Below are 14,045 nucleotides of genomic sequence, written 5' to 3' on the forward strand. Positions count from 1 at the left end.
TCCTCTTCTCACAGTGGCCAACCAGTTGTCCCTGGGAAATCAGTAAGAAGAATTCAAGTACAATAATAATAATAAATTTTATTTATACCCCGCCCTCCCCGGCCAGAGCCGGGCTCAGGGCGGCTAACACCAATAAAATCACAGTAAAAACATAATGGGGGGGGGAACCAATTTAAAATACAGGTTAAAATGCAATTAAAAATGCAGCCTCATTTTAAAAGTAGCCAATAGATCAAGACCATAAGGGGAGGGAAACACAAGGGTCAGACTGAGTCCAAACCAAAGGCCAGGCGGAACAGCTCTGTCTTGCAGGCCCTGTGGAAAGGTGTCAAGTCCCGCAGGGCCCTGGTCTCTTGGGACAGAGCGTTACACCAAGACGGGGCCAGTACTGAAAAGGCCCTGGCCCTAGTTGAGACCAATCTAACTACCTTGCGACCTGGGACAAAAGGACGTCCTTTTTCCAGCAACCGTCATTGGCCTGGTTCAGGAAGGATCAGTTTCTGTTCTTATGTCCCAGGCTAAGTTTGGCAATCTTGGCGGCTGCCCCAAACAGGGAGAATGGGATCCGCGTATTCTGAAACAATATGTGAATTGAAAGACAGCTCTCCTTTGATAGCCCCACTCCTCTGAATTTTGCAGTGTAGTTCTACAGCCGTGAAACATGTCCCAAAACGCACATACAGTCGTACCTCGGCTCCCGAACACGTTGGGAGTCGAATGTTCCAGCTCCTGAACAATCGAAAACTGGGAGTGTTCCGGTTTTTGAACATTCTTTTGAAAGCTGAATGTCTGACAGGGCTTCCACGGGTTCTGACAGGCTGCAGGAGCTTTGGTTGAAGCCGTGCTTTGGTTTTCGAACATTTTTGAAGTCCAACAGACTTCCGGAACGGATTCTGTTTGACTTCCGAGGTATGACTGTACAGTGGCACCTTGGGTTACATACGCTTCAGGTTACAGACTCCGCTAACCCAGAAATAGTACCTCTGGTTAAGAATTTTGCTTCAGGATGAGAACAGAAATCATGTTCCGCCGGCGCGGTGGTAGCGGGATGCCCCATTAGCTAAAGTGGTGCTTCAGGTTAAGAACAGTTTCAGGTTAAGAATGGACCTCCGGAACGAATTAAGTACTTAACCCGAGGTACCACTGTATTTGGAAAAAACCAACAACTGTTTCTCAGAGAGCGGAGTGAGGTTTCGCTTTGTGCAGCAGCCACTCCCATCACATTCACACCTCTGGATTGTTTGTTTTTTAAGTTTCTAGCTCTCAATATCTCAAACGGAAGAGTACGTGGGCAGCACAAAGTGACATTTTGGAAGCTGCAAGCGTTGCTCATTGGGTAAGATTTATCGTGGCAGGAGAAAAATTGCACAAGAAGAGCGACACTTTGCAGAGCAGGTAACAGTTTAGTGAAGTTAAGAACAGTTAAGAACAGACCTCTGGAACGAATTAAGTACTTAACCCGAGGTACCACTGTACTAGGATTAAGCATGCCTAAAATGGCATATATAGCAGAAAACAACATGCCTAGATGTGTTGCTTTGTGGAAAGTTCCTTTGCAAAAAAATAGAGATGTCCTGTTTGTAACTGAAGGTTACCTGTTGCACCTGGAGCGATCAGAGAAAAGAGAAGCCCTTGGATGGATGATCCCATTCATCTCTCTCTCTCTCTCTATCTCTGGCACTCAAGGGAGTTTCAGAAGGCCCTCGGCTAGCGTTTGGGCTGGGGTGAATTCACTGGTAAATATGCAATAATTGACTGGTTGATTAAAATATTAATAATTAACCGTGGATTTCAATAACTGGCACGGCAAGCCAAATTCAGCCTCCAAGTTGTAAGGCATCTCTCTCTCTCTCTCTCTCTCTCTCCCAAGATCACCCAATGAGCTCTTCGGCCGAGTGGAGATTTGAACCCAGGTCTCCTGGGTGCCAGTCCGATGCTCTAACCACTAAACCAACACTGGATCTTATTTGTTGCACATGCTCCACGTGTTCTTAGGTGTCCCACACTGAAATTAAAATACTCTTAATAAATAGAAGTACAGTGGTACTTCGGGTTACATACACTTCAGGTTAAATACACTTCAGGTTACACACTCTGCTAACCCAGAAATAGTGCTTTAGGTAAAGAACTTTGCTTCAGGATGAGAACAGAAATCGTGCTCTGGGGGCGCGGCGGCAGCAGCAGCAGCAGGAGGCCCCATTCGCTAAAGTGGTGCTTCAGGTGAAGAACAGTTTCAGGTTAAGAATGGACCTCCGGAACGAATTAAGTACTTAACCCGAGGTACCACTGTAAACAATATAAGAGGAGTGTGCTGGATCAGGCCAAAGGCCCGTCTAGTCTGGCATCCTGTTCTAAAATAATAATAATAATAATAATAATAATAATAATAATAATAATACCTTTATTGTCATTGTACAACATCTGCAGGACCCAAGAAGAAGAGCACTCTTCCCTCCTGCGATTTCTAGAAACTTTGTGTGATACAGATAATTCATTTGGTCTCCCAACCATGATTTTACATCTGCGTTATCAATTTCTCTTGGAAACTGGGCTGTGTGTTTTTTTAAAAAATATTTTTCAATTTTTGAGTATGACAACATTTTTCTTCTTCTTATACATGCATATCCAATCCCAATTTGCATTGTTTGACTTCCCCCACCCCTGGTTTCCAATTTTTTCCCTTTTCTTCTCCTCCCATATAATTTTATTTCTCCAAATAATTTCAACTTCTTTCCCAATCCTAATTCTACTATTACTACATAAATGTTACACCAAGCCTGCTAATGTTTTAACATATTTACATTGTTCTTTAAAGTAATCTATAATTCCCCCCCCCCAATTTTTGGTTAATTTTTGGAACAGAATTACAGAGGGCTCATGCGTAGAATATCTCCTTGGTTCAGCAGCCAGAGTTTATTGTGTTTGTAAGAAGGGGGGGAGGAGAGATTTGCACAAATTGTTACCTCCTGTTTGCATTAGGCGGAAAAAAATGTGAGTTTGTTTGATAAGGAGGTGGCAGGTTGGGTGAATCACTCTGCACCAATTCAGTTTATAACAGGGAGGTGTAGCCGGCATTTGATCCCGGAAGAGACAAGGGGTGGGGGAAAAACCCCACTAAACAAAAACAATTATTTGAAGAATCGTTATCCCACCTTTCTGCCAAACAAGGCTCCTAGAACAACCTACAGATCAACACACAGAAGACAGTGCCCTGCCCTTGGGTTTACAATCCTCAAACAGACATGGCACAAAAGGAAAATGGATTGGGAGGGCAGAAGAAAGAGCAAGATCTGAGTTTACAAGGTCTTCTCATGAGCAGATGGGGTGGGGCATTTAAAGAAAGGCGGAAACAAAGGTCACTGGTATCTCAGCAGAGCTGATAGAATGGCCCTCTTTCCCTTCTCTCCTAGTTATCTGCTGATTGATTGAGCGGCCGCTGGCAGGTGACAGCTGATGGATGGAGAAAGGAGGCCATTGGAGCTGCCTTCTAGCAGAGATGATGGAGAGATCTTGCTTCTTCCCTCTTGCTCCATCTGCTATAGGCTGATGGATCAATAAAATAAAGACAGTCACTGAGAAATTGCACAAAACCAATGAAATACTGTACAGTGAAAATCCCTGAAACGAGAAGTTATCAACTATAAATATTATCTTGTGGAAATCAACTAAATAATAAAATTTTAAAAAATCAAAAAGCTTAAGGATTTTTTTTAAGAAAAACCTAAAATAGAACAAAGCCTTAACGTGATGCCAGCTACAAACCTCGTTTCACTGAACTATTCAGTTTCCTCAGAAGGAAATAGAAAAATCATGAACTTTAAATGACCAAAATTCAAACAAGGGTAGAACCCCCAAAATTCTGATGTATTATGATGCTAGCTCGACCTAGAGAAAGCAAAGTGCAGTAATAAAGGATTGAGGACTCAAGAGTACAATTTCTAATACTGAATTTACAAAGAAAGGTTTGAAAACCTAAACAAGTTTTAAACAAAGCTCAACTTGAAGAAAGCAAGGAAAATAACAGAGGGCTGAGGACTCAGCTGTGAAAATTCTAGTGCTGCTTTTACAAAAAGGTTTAAAAACCTAAGTGGCACAAATTCAAAGAAAAGAATACAAGATAAAGCTGTTTTAGATTTTAAACAAACTCAAGAACAGGGCTGAAACGCTCCCATGGTCTAGATGTTACTGCTGGTGTTAAAGACTACTGGCAGGTGACAGCTGATGGAGAAAGGAGGCGATCCTGAATCTCTCCTCTTGCTCCATCTGCTACAGCCTGATGGATCGCTCCTTAACGGGAGGGTCATTTTTTCCTGCCCCCCCCACATACCCTCATAGGGGGCCTTCTGAGGGCTGCAAGACATGGGTGGGCGGGGCCAGAGGCCGCAAAAGTGGGTGGGGCCACAGTGGCGAGTCTCAACTTTTTCATGTGAGGTTTTCTATTGATTTTGCGAGGGTGACGGTGGCGTGAGAGCTCTTTGTGAACTAATATTTTCCTGCCCCCGCCCCTGCCTTGTATAACCATGCCTAATTTTTCCAATTGTTCTAGCTTTCAGCGAACATTCTTTCTTTTTTTTAGTTGACCCACATGCCTTAAAGAACAGATCTAATCTTCACAGCCTTGTTCTCTGTCACTGAGCTAGCAAATCACCGAGCGACACCACTCCCAAAAGCAAGATATATTAAAAATTCATTTCAGAACATGAATGGATATAATTGAAGGGGGGGGGAGAGATTTGATCTGAAGCACGATCTGTTCCAAAATTAATCTGGAGTCAAAGAACTGGTTTTGTGGTGATCCGAGGTGTGCGGCGGGTTAATTGATTTGGATGGAGGTCTCGGTTGTCTTGCCACCTGTCGCTTTTTAAATCTGAAATTTGCATCTATACCTACAAACCAACGTTTGTACCTTTTTGCATCCCAGATATTTCCACTGCTTTGCCCCTTCCTGATTAAATCTTGTGATCTACCGCAAAGGGGAGGGGGGCAGTTTTGCATAGAGGGATAAAAGCTCGCTCACTTGGAAACCTTCATGCAAATGGAAATGATTGCAGAAGCACAAAACCCTTCTGTAAGAAAGCAAAGGAGCTGTCCAAGGATGCAAATTGAGGATGCAAATTCATGCTCCCCTTCTTTGGATTCAGAAGTCTGGAGTTGGTACTATACCAGTCCTGTGCGCAGCCTGGGAGTCATTCTGGACTCACAGCTGTCCATGGAGGCACAGGTCAATTCTGTGTCCAGGGCAGCTGTCTACCAGCTCCATCTGGTACATAGGCTGAGACCCTACCTGCCCACAGACAGTCTCGCCAGAGTGGTGCATGGTCTAGTTATCTCCCGCTTGGACTGCTGCAAAGCGCTCTATGTGGGGCTACCTTTGAAGGTGACCCGGAAACTACAACTAATCCAGAATGTGGCAGCTAGACTGGTGACTAGGAGCGGCCACCAAGACCACACAACACCGGTCTTGAAAGACCCACACTGCCTCCCAGTACATTTCCAAGCACAATTCAAAGTGTCGGTGCTGACCTTTAAAGCCCTAAATGGCCTCGGTCCAGTATACCTGAAGGAGTGTCTCCACCCCCATAGTTCTGCCCGGACACCGAGGTCCAGCTCCGAGGGCCTTCTGGCAATTCCCTCACTGTGAGAAGCGAAGCTACAGGGAACCAAGCAGAGGGCCTTCTTGGTAGTGGCACCCGCCCTGTGGAACAGCCTCCTATCAGATGTCAAAGAGAAAAACAACTACCAGACTTTTAGAAGACATCTGAAGGCAGCCCTGTTTAGGGAAACTTTTAATGTTTAATAGACTATTGTATTTTAATACAGCGGCACCTCGGGTTACAGATGCTTCAGGTTACAGACACTTCAGGTTACAGACTCCACTAACCCAAAAATAGTACTTGGATTAAGAACTTTGCTTCAGGATGAGAACAGAAATCGCGTGGCGGTGGCACGGCAGCAGCGGGAGGCCCCATTAGCTAAAGTGGCGTCTCAGGTTAAGAACAGTTTCAGGTTAAGAACGGACCTCCGGAACGAATTAAGTACTTAACCCGAGGTACCACTGTATTCTGTTGGAAGCCGCCCAGAGTGGCTGGGGAAACCCAGCCAGATGGGCGGGGTATAAATAAATAAGCACGAGTCTCCAGGTGTTCGAAAAACCAGTAAGGCGGGATGAATCATCATAGTAAGGGGCATAGCTCAGCAGCAGAGTCTTTGTCTTGTAAGCAGAAGGCCCCAGACTGAAATCTTGGACCGCTTCTGCCAGTCAGATCAGACAGTGCTGGTCTAGATGGACCCAATGGTCTGACTCAGCACACGACAGCTGCCTATGAACCCACGGCCGAGAGCTGCATCCCTTTTTGCAAGCGGCAAGCAAGACTTCCTTCCACGCCACTTTCCTCACAGCCTGGCACTCAGCCTCCATGCCAGGGCGTGGCGCCTCGGGGCAAAGGGAGTAGCTCCATCATGAGGAGATGAGTCAGCCTTGCAAAACTTTGGGCAGCAGAGACTGGAGGAATCGCTCGGAGGAACACACACACACACACACACACACACACACACACACACACACTGTAATCGCAGCGCCCATCCCAGCTGCCTGGGGCCTGGCCTGCCGGGGGGGGGGGGAGGAATCAAGCAAAGCAGCTGCCATCTGGAAAGAGGCAGAAAACTGGACCTGAAACTCACAAGCTTCAGAAGCTCTGGATGGATTTCCTGCCCGGCCAGGAAAAACTGAAACCAGCTTTCTTTGCAAAGGTCCTGCCGGAGGGGGGACTACACAGATTCCTCTGTCCCTTCCGCCCGATAAAGAGACAGGGAGCCTTTTTCCATTCAAGGGCCGGGTTTCTCCCAAAGATACATTCCAGGGGCCACCTGCCAGTGGCGGATGGATCCAGGGGCAAAGGCTGTAAATGTTGCTTATGTTTCTACCTGCACCTTTCTGCCCTCCGTCCACCCACACAAGAGGCAGGGTCAGAGTTCAAGGACACGTCCCAGCAAGGCAGAGATACTTGAGGAGGGTGATGAGGAAGACCACTAAGGGGGGAGTGGCCTGGGAAGAGCTCCAAGGGCCAGGCAGAGAGGTCTGGGCCCCCTCCAACACCCGCCCCCTTGGGCCTGAGCTCCCCTATTCTTGTCTTAGTAGATGAGGAGGAAGCTTAATTTAATTTTACTTGACTTCCTTTATCTGGGTTCTGAGTCCCTGTCCCAGCTTAAGGTAAAGGTAAAGGGACCCCTGACCATTAGGTCCAGTCGTGGACGACTCTGGGGTTGCAGCACTAATCTCGCTTTATTGGCCGAGGGAGCCGGCGTACAGCTTCCGGGTCATGTGGCCAGCATGACTAAGCCGCTTCTGGTGAACCAGAGCAGCGCACGGAAACGCCGTTTACCTTCCCACCAGAACAGTACCTATTAATCTACTTGCACTTTGACGTGCTTTCGAACTGCTAGGTTGGCAGGAGCAGGGACTGAGCAATGGGAGCTCACTCCATCGCGGGGATTCGAACCGCTGACCTTCTGATCGGCAAGTCCTAGGCTCTGTGGTTTAACCCACAGCGCCACCCGCGTCCCTCTGCCCCAGCTTAGAGGGCCTCTTATTCAAAGGTAGACTGCCCCTGCTCCTGGAGGCTTTGTCCCTAACTAGCTGGGGTATTAGCCTAAGCAGAGCTCTGCTGGGTCAGACCAAAGGCCCAACTAGTTCAGCGTCTGTCACCCGCAGCAGCGAGACAGATGCCCCACTGGGAAGCCCGTTGCGTGGTGAGTTCCCTTCCCCCCAGTGGAAATAATGACACAAGACACAATTATTAAGGTTAATGGGCTAAAAAAGGCCACAACTTTATTGGTTACAGGTGATGAGCGGTATTGGCTTAGGCATTGGTCCTAACTGACTATCCGACTTCAGCCTGTCCGCTTGAAGTCTGGGAAGGGTTAACCACCAGTAGGGGGAGTCCTGCTGATGCACATCAACTAGGAACTCCCCTGGGGTCATCGCTTGGGGGTGTGCCTTAGGCCCTCACTTCCATAGGCTTCGGACAGGGCCACGCCCCCCGGAATCCTTTACCGGACTACCCTTCAATATGCGGGGCAAGTGATGGCGCTTCCTCCCCTCTTCCAACTACAGAACAATACCAATGCCTAACTGCCAATACCCAGAAAGTTCTGCCGATTTGCTACGAGGGACGTGGGTGGCGCTGTGGGTTAAACCACAGAGCCTAGGACTTGCCGATCAGAAGGTTGGCGGTTTGAATCCCCGCGACGGGGAGAGCTCCCGCTGTTCGGTCCCTGCTCCTGCCAACCTAACAGTTCCAAAGCACGTCAAAGTGCAAGTAGATAAATAGGTACCGCTCCGGTGGGAAGGTAAACAGCGTTTCCGTGCGCTGCTCTGGTTTGCCAGAAGCGGCTTAGTCATGCTGGCCACATGAACCGGAAGCTGTACGCCGGCTTAATAAAGCGAGATGAGCGCCGCAACCCCAGAGTCAGCCACGACTGGACCTAATGGTCAGGGGTCCCTTTACCTTTACCCTAGGCGAAAACCACGTGGCTGGTGCCAATTTGCCAAGTGGGAAAATTCCTACCAGGCCCCTCAATTGGCGACCAACCAAGGCCCATAGCAAGGTGAAGGAACGGAAACCTTATAGGGCGGGAGGGTGGGAAAAAGCAGGAACAACTGGCGGGCGGCAAAGAGGGAGAACCCCGGCTGCGTCCTGTCTTAAATAGGACAGGCCACGCCCCCTGAGCCAGCCGATTGGCCGACCAGGGGATGACATGGCCGGGAATCCCCCAATCATGTGGGGCTGGCCACCACCCGCCACGCATGGGGAGGGGCCGGGAAGCCCGCAACCCCACCTCCTCCTTAGGCAGAAGTGGCTTAATCATGCGAGCACTCAGCCTCTCCCGCTATTGTCCCCCAGTGATGGGTCTTCAAAGGTAGAGTGCCACTGTCCACGGAGGGTTCATTTAATAATTGTGCTTGGTAATTGTATTGGCACTACCTCGTGATGAGCAGTAGTAATAACAGGCACCATTGTCTTTTAAAGCTACTGACCATCCCAGCCTCTTGTAGCGGTGAGTTCCACAAGTCAACAGGATTAACTCAAGGGGTGAGATGGGGATGGAATTCTGGCCTAGTCCTAAATCTCATTGCTGCTCGATTTCAACAGTTGATCTTGAGTTCAAGCCTTAGGACGGAGGTACTGACCATCTCCACCTGTTGATCTTCTGCTTCTTTTCACAGAACCATAGGAAGGGACACCCAGAGTTATCTAGTCCAGCCCCTGTGATGCAGGAATTCCTGCCGGTGTCTTACAGCGCCGGGCAGCTCCATAAGTCAAAGCTGCAACTTTATGCCTTTTGAATCCTTTGCCTTTCGAAGCTACAGTGGTGCCCCGCAAGACGAAATTAATTCGTTCCGCAATTTTTGTCGTCTAGCGAATTTTTCGTCTTGCGAATCACGAAATCCCATAGGAATGCATTGAAAATCAATTAATGCGTTCCTATGGTCAAAAAAAGTCCAAACAAAGCCAAATTTGGTACAACAACAGTTTAGTAACTGCTCTTTAAAGTCACACATACTGTAAAGAGCAGTTCAAAAATTGAAGGGAAAATAAATTAACTTTATAAACAAAACATGTCTTTGTTTTTAGACAAAGGAAACAAAGCCGCGAGACGTTTTCGTCTTGCGAAGCAAGCCCATAGGAAAATTTCGTCTTGCGAGGCAAATCTAAAATGGAAAAACCTTTCGTCTAGCGAGTTTTTTGTCTTGCGAGGCATTCGTCTTGCGAGGTACCACTGTACATTTTTTATGCAGCTTAAACGAATCGATTCTTGTGTCTTCTCAAGAGCGCAGTTTAGGGCCGGAGTGTATTTTACCCTTGGATCAAGGCTGCCTGCATAAACTTGCAGACCTTAGTTCTCTGAGCTGCGCACGTGACAGGCAGCTAACCCTTTCTTTAGCTGCGCACGCAGGCACACAACCCTTTTGTCTTCTTGTCACACTCTGTCCCGTGCCCGGCTCTCGAATCCTCTCTGCCTTTCCCGTCGCCCAGCACATCTGAATAAGCGCCTCCATTGTCCGATGGCCAGTCACCCGTAAAACAGGCCCCGATTTCAGCAGCAAAGAGCGGTGACTCTCGAAACAAGCAACCTCAGCCTGGTGGGAAACCATCCACCTTCTGGAACCTTGTCCGGGCCCTGCTCAGAGTAGACCTACTAGGGGCAACGGGCACCACAAAATCAAGTTGGCGAGGCTCATTTGACAACAGGCGAGAAGCCGAGCTTTTAGTGTCCGTCGGCACGGTCCTGCGGAACTCTCTGCCACTAGAGATTTCTGTGCCAGCTTTTAAATACCTGCTGGAAACTTTTTCTATTCTGCAACTTCGTTGTGAGAGTTAAGAATGCACTCCTTCTACAAATGGTGAATTAATGCCTGTTTTTATGGTTTTCATACTGCACACATTGTACTGTATTGTATTGTATTGCTGTAAACAGCTTTGATATCTTTTTTTTAAGTCCCCAAATGGCATTGTGGATTATTTATACAAATAAATAAATAAATAAATAAAGCAGCTGTTTGGTCTACTCTGAGTAAGAACATAAAGAGTAAGAGCCCTGCTGGATCAGGGCCTATCTAGTCCAGCATCCTGTTCTCACGGTGACTAACCAGAAGCCGCTTTGAAAAAGCCCGTAAGCAGGATCCGAGTTCAAGAGCAGCCCTTGATAATAAAATTATGATGATATTGATTATCTGGCAGGACTTCGTGAGTACGAGGGTTGGATGAATCTTTTAATATTGTTTCTTCTTATGTTAGATTGGATTAACAACAGATAAATTAATAGGATATGAATTTGCTAAATTAATTTTTTAAAAAGGGATACAAGAACGGGAGACGTGAGGAAGTCGGGAAAATAAGCTAATTGAAGATGAGAAACTAAGAAAGAGGGAATTTTTGTTTTTTGTTATTATATGTGTTTTTATCTCTTTTTTCCTTTTTTTTGATGTGTTTAATGTCTGTATTTTTGTATTGCATTTTTCTTTGTGATTTTGTATTTTCTTTGTCCATGTATGCTTTTTTATTGTGAAAACTTAATAAAATATTTATTAAATAATAATAATAATAATTTTGTTTTTTCTCAGTTTCTCATCCCCTCCCTGCATTCTGGCCTTTTCTCCACATTTCCACATCTGTCTGTTGTTATTGTTATTTCTGCTGCTGCTGCTGCTATTATTATTATTATTAACCATTCCTCATGAAAATTCACCATCGTTTCAGTGCCTCTTTCTCCTGAAAACTCGTGGTTGTTTTTTAAAAAAAATCTTTATTCATTTTCCATTTTTGTTCATTACATACATCTCAAATTCTTAACATTTACTATATATTCCTCCCTCCCTCCCCCCCAAGACTTCCCCCAACTTGCATTTCTGGTTTGTTTATATTTTCACCCACTTTGCTAACTCTCAACATAAAAAGTTATTAATAACATAGCATCAAACCTTAAAAACATAAAAATAAAATTAAATACATCATCTTATTTCACTATCTTCCAAACATTTTCTGGTGCTAATAATGTGGAAGTTTATTTAAATCCTGCCATCAAGTCTATTGCCTTTCTTTGTTTCTGCAAATATAATATGAATGGTTCCCAGTCTTTTTCAAAGTCTCTGTTGTCTTTTTCTCTTAGTCTTTCTGTCACTTTTGCCAGTACTGCATAGTTCATCAACTTCTCTTGCCATTGTTATTTAGCTGGTATTTCTCCTGTCTTCCAATTTTGTGCAGTCAACATTCTTGCTGCTGTAGTGGCATACATAAATAAAGCCCTCATTTCTTTTAGTATGTCTTGACCTAAAATACCGAAAACTTGTCGTTTTATTGCTTTGGTTTTTTTGCCATTTGTGTGCAGTTTTCCTTAAGATGTACATTATTCCAGTAACATTTCCCCTAAAATAGTGGAGTCTTCTGAGTCGTTGGCAAGCCCATTTTTTATGCACAATCAACATTACACAAATATATGCGTTTTTGTACGCGTGATGGGGCGTGGCAAAATTCGAGGAACTGAAGGATTCGGAAGGTGGCTGCTTTTTAGTTTGCCTAGGGTTTCAGAAAGCACAAATTAGGTAAAACTGCCTTTAAATGTGGACCTCATCTACATCCTTACCCCCTTCTCTCCCCAGACATTGTTAGACGCTGACTCCCCGCAGCTGCAAAATCTTCAGTCCCTTGATGTTTGAATATTTCAGTTAGTCTAATCCATAAAAGAACTTCTTGAGGCTAAGAGAAAACAAACCTGCGGCTTTTTCTTATTTCCTTACATCTGTCACGCATGCATGCAAATTTATGGGCGCGTTCCCATTTCTCGTTTACGGTCTTAAATCAGGCCAGCTAGATCTTGCATTTGGGGTCAGGAAATGGGCAGCCAAACAGCAATTAGAAAATAATTGATCCAGGGGCTGAAGCTGGGGGAAAGTTCGCCTCCGCTGCATTTGAATGCTAAGAGCGTGATCCTCTAACGTTTACTCACAAGGAAGCCCCACCAAGTTCAGTTGGGGCTCAAGTGTGTTTATGGGATGCCTTTTCCCAAGCTGGTGCCTTCCAGCTGTTTTCAACTACAGCTCAGTCGGTAGAGCATGAGACTCTATAACTGTTTAAGGTGGTAACATAGGGATTGACGTCTCTGGTATGAACAAGGTCTTGCCTGTGTTTTCTTAGAACTTCGGCCACCATGGCCAGGAGGATTCGTTTTTCTCCTCATCCACACACACACACACACACACACACACACTTCTCAGAGTCACCATTCTAATCAGCTGCATGTCTCTTCCCTCTGCATAGGTAAAGGGACCCCTGACCATTAGATCCAACTAATCCAGAACGCGGCAGCTAGACTGGTGACTGGGAGCGGCCGCAGAGACCACATAACACCGGTCTTGAAAGACCTACATTGGTTCCCAGTACGTTTCCGAGCACAATTCAAAGTGTTGGTGGTGACCTTTAAAGCCCTAAACGGCCTTGGTCCAGTATATCTGAAGGAGCGTCTCCACCCCCATCATTCAGCCCGGACACTGAGATCCAGCGCCGAGGCCCACTGCGAGAAGCCAAGTTACAGGGAACCAGGCAGAGGGCCTTCTTGGTAGTGGCACCTGCCCTGTGGAACACCCTCCCACCAGATGTCAAAGAGAACAACAACTACCAGGCTTTTAGAAGACATCTGAAGGCAGCCCTGTTTCGGGAAGCTTGTAATGTTTGATGTATTATAGTATTTTAATATTCTTTTGGAAGCCGCCCAGAGTGGCTAGGGAAGCCCAGCCAGATGGGCGGGGTATTAATAATAATAATAATAATAATAATTATTATTATTATTATTATTATTATTATTATTATTATTATTATTATTATCCAGTCGTGACCGACTCTGGGGTTGTGGCGCTCATCTCGCTTTATTGGCCGATGGAGCCAGCGTACAGCTTCCGGGTCATGTGGCCAGCATGACTAAGCCGCTTCTGGCGAACCAGAGCAGCGTACGGAAACGCCGTTTATACCTTCCCGCCACAGCGGTACCTATTTATCTACTTGCACTTTGACGTGCTTTCGAACTGCTAGGTTGGCAGGAGCAGGGACCGAGCAGCGGGAGCTCACCCCGTCGCGTGGATTCGAACCGCCGACCTTCTGATCGGCAAGCCCTAGGCTCTGTGATTTAACCCACAGCGCCACTTGCGTCCCTCCCTCTGCATAGTCTGGTCCAATCCCTCCACTCTTCCACCAAGTGAGTCAGCTCAACCCCGCAGTGTTCGGAAGGAGAGCAGGATGCCTGGGGAGAGGGAATGACTCACTCGGCAAACACGCACCCTCCTCATGTTGCCAGGAGACCAGTGGGAGGCTCCTCCCCACCTCACTTGTTTTATTTGCAAACAAGGAAGGGGATTTATTTGGTTCCTCGCCGCTAGCCAGCACAAAAGTAAAATAATTTGTTATTTATACCCCACCCATCTAGCCAGGCTTCCCCAGCCACTCTGGGCAGCTTCCAACAAAATATTAAAATACAGTAATGCAGCAAACATT

General features: G+C 46.3%; 1 protein-coding gene and 1 long non-coding RNA gene across 2 annotated transcripts in view; one reads left to right on the forward strand and one right to left on the reverse strand.

Annotated features, from left to right (window-relative positions):
- Positions 1-2,178, reverse strand: part of LOC308575335 — a 29,456-nt gene extending 27,278 nt beyond the window's left edge. The window contains exon 1 of the long non-coding RNA XR_014002782.1: positions 930-2,178. This is a non-coding gene — a long non-coding RNA (uncharacterized lncRNA). The remainder of the gene's footprint in view (positions 1-929) is intronic.
- Positions 1-14,045, forward strand: part of LOC308575278 (protein S100-A13-like) — a 110,130-nt gene that overhangs the window by 69,657 nt on the left and 26,428 nt on the right. The gene's annotated exons all lie outside the window — the stretch shown is intronic.

This window comes from Podarcis bocagei (assembly GCF_964188305.1).
Source record: "Podarcis bocagei genome assembly, chromosome: 16".
NCBI lineage: Eukaryota > Metazoa > Chordata > Lepidosauria > Squamata > Lacertidae > Podarcis > Podarcis bocagei.